We start from the raw sequence: 3,463 nt of genomic DNA, 5'->3' as shown, positions 1-3,463 counted from the left end.
TATAATGCTTGTGTGAACAGTGTCTGATGTGTGTGCCTCACATGGTTGAACAGCTAGCTGCCTTACAGCGCTCATCAATAAGCCGGTAGCTAGGAACTCTAAGCCAGCCAGGCCCCTTGGAGATACACAGAAAACAAGCTAGAGTCCCTGCCTTAGCTGAAAAGCAGTGGAAAGAACTAACCCTACAGTGCACAGCAGTGACCCATTCCTAACAGAACAGAGTGGAGACTTTGTGGCTTGTGAGATAGCCTACGTGCCTAGTTAAATAGTTAAGGATTAATTTGCGTAACAAGGGATACTTCCCTTTACATATTAGACAGATTAAGAAAACTGGGCAGAAAGGGGAGGCCAAACTAGTCAGAGCTGAAACGTGCCTTTTGAAGGGTTGTGCTGGGGAAAAAAGAAACCTTCCCGGTGGCTCTTAGGAAGAAGGCTCTGGCGTTTCTCAGCCGTGTGGACGCGGGAGGCAGCAGAAGCAGGGCGGGGAGCCCGGCTCGAGCCAGTCCTCCTGGCTGAACCCCGACTCCAGCTCCTTCTCTCTATCTCAGTTTCCTCATCTCTAAGATAAGGATGGTAAGGGAACCTACCTCACAGGGTTATTATGAGGGTTAAATGAGTTAGTGTAGGGAAAGCTCTTAAAATAGTGCCTAGCGCAGGCTTAATAAGAGTCGGTTAAATTAAATACATAAAATATCCCTTGCCCCCCAAATAATGGATAGTTGAAGAGACTCATGTAAAAGAAAGAACACTTGTATAAAACCATGCCAATATTTCAAATGCAGATTCTTCCTCTATAAGATGTGCCATGTTGTCAATCAATAATATCCTTGGTGTAGGTAATCCTAAAATTAAGCATTTTTATTTTCTTTGTGAGAATGGACTACTTTCTATGTATGCAAAATTTTGAGATCTGGTGAATTATGCTCAGAATTGAATTGGCACAGAAAATAAGACATTAACTAGAGGAACAAATAAAAGGAGAATAGATTCCTTGTCAAAAGCTATGCAAGCTAGAAGACAATGGGGAAACAGCTCTAAAGCACTAAAAGAAAAAAAAAAAATCAATCCAGATTTCTATACCCAAGAAAAATACCTTCCAAAAATGAAAGCAAAATAAAGACTTTTTCTGACAAAGAAAAGCTGAGATAATCCATTACTGGCAGAACTCTACAACAAGGAACAGTATGAAATAGAAATCCAGATTTACTCCCCAAACTAAGAAGCACCATAGCAATGGTTTTTAAAAATGAGGGTGACTTTAAAAGACCCCCCACTCCAGCTTACTTTTAATAATTTTAGACGATAGATTCTTTAAAGCAGGGATTGACAAAATTGTTCTTACAGTGCCAGATAGTAAATAATTTAGGCTTGAGAGACATATGGTCGCTGTCTTAACTACTCAGTTCTGCCATTTTAGTGTGAAAGCAGCCATAGACAATACATAAACAAATGGGTATGGCCATGTGCCAGTGAAATTTTATTTACAAAAACAGGTTGGCCAGTCTGCAGGGGCAAACCCTGCTTTAAAGTAGGGTTCTTAAACTGTACATAAAGTGGTATAATATTGTTAGGAGGTTCACTGTGATAATTTAAAGATGTATATTATAAAGCAAATATATATATGTATATATAAAGAGATAAGAAAATGGTGGAGATAAAGGTAGAATTAGAATTATAAGAAATAATCAAAAAAGCCAGAAAAGAGAGAAAAAAGAACAAAGAACAGGTAGCACAACTAGATAATTGCTAACAAAATGGCAGATTTAAGTCAGATCATAATGATAATTACATTAAATATAAGTAGTCTAAATACCCCAATTAAAAGATAAAGATTGTCCAGTCAAATAAAAAGGCAGAAACTACATACTCTGTGTTACATAGCCTCAAATATCTGATAAATAAGTAGGGGCTATATATTCCATATGTTACATAACCCCAATAAATCCTGACTCTTGGCCTCCAATGCCCTTTTGTAATCCCCTCCTCTTGATGTGGGCTGGACTTACTGAATTGTTTCTTATGAGTAGAATAGGGGAAGTAAAATGTGCACATCACTTTGAAGCAAAACGGGATATCACTTCTGATATTAGACTGTGCTTTCCCATGTTAGATGACCTCTGTCACACTCTCATTTGCTCACTCTGAGGGATGTCCACTGCCATATTGTAAGCCATCTATGGAGAGGCCCTTGTGGCAAAGAACTGACATCTCTGGCCAACATGGACCTGAGGCCTGCCAGCAGCCTTGTGCACACACTTGTACATGGATCCCACCACCCCCCACCCCCAGCCAAGCCTTGAAATGACTGCAGTCCTGACCAACAACTTTTGCAGCCTTATCAGAGGATCTGAGCCAGTCACTTGACTAGGGCTACCTGGATTCCTGACCCACAAAAACAATGAGATAAGAAATGTTTCTGGTTTTTCACCACTAATTACTAAAGTAATTTATTATGCAGCAATATATAACTAATGCATGCTGTCTCTAAGATATAAAGACATATAATGGTTAAAAGCAAGAAGATGGAATTTATGTATATCTTTGCAAAAGAAAACCAGAGTGGCTATATTTATATCAGACAAAGTAGACTTCATAACAAGTAATAATTTACTGAGGCCATTAGTTAATAAAACATAAAATCCTAAATAAATGAGTATGCACTGAGAAATAGAACTTCAAAGTACATGAAACAAAAATTGATAGAATTGAAAAGAGAAATAGTCAAATCTGCAGTTACAGTTGTATAGTTCAGCACTCCTCAGTAATTAATAGAATAAGTAGATGGAAAATTATATGGAAGACAAGAACAACATTATCAACTAAATCTGACCTAGTAGCCATTTATAAGACATTCTACCCAACAATAGTACAATGCACATTCTTTATATGTGTATGTGAAACAGTCAACAAGACAGAAAATATTATGGGCCATGAAACAATTTTCAACAAATTGAAATCTCTTACCACAAAGGAATCAAACAAGAAATCAACAACAGAATGATATCTGGAATATTTCAAAATAGTTGGAAATTAACATACTTAGAAATAAATCAGGGAGCATAGAAGAAATCACAGTGGGAATTAGAAAGAATTTTAATTGAATAAAACTGAAAACAACATTCCACATTTTGCGATGCTGAGAGAGAAATTTATAGCATTATATGGTTATATTAATAGAGGAAGAAAGATCTCAATCAATAATCTAAGCTTTTATAGTAAAAAACTAGAAAAAGAAGAGCACATTTTGCTTAAAGCAAGAAAAAGTAGAAAATAATAACAAAGATTAGAAATCAATGAAGTTGAAAAACAAAGACAATAAAATCAGTGAAACCAAAAGCTGGTTGTTTGAAAAAAATCAATAAAATTAACAACTGTAGATTGTACTGTTATAAAAATAATAATAAAGGAATATTCTGGATAACTTTATGCCAATAAATTTCATATCTTAAATGAGTTAGGGAAA

The sequence above is a fragment of the Dasypus novemcinctus genome, chromosome 5 (assembly GCF_030445035.2).
Source record: "Dasypus novemcinctus isolate mDasNov1 chromosome 5, mDasNov1.1.hap2, whole genome shotgun sequence".
Taxonomy (NCBI): Eukaryota; Metazoa; Chordata; class Mammalia; order Cingulata; family Dasypodidae; genus Dasypus; species Dasypus novemcinctus.
Note: the sequence above shows the minus strand (reverse complement) of the source record.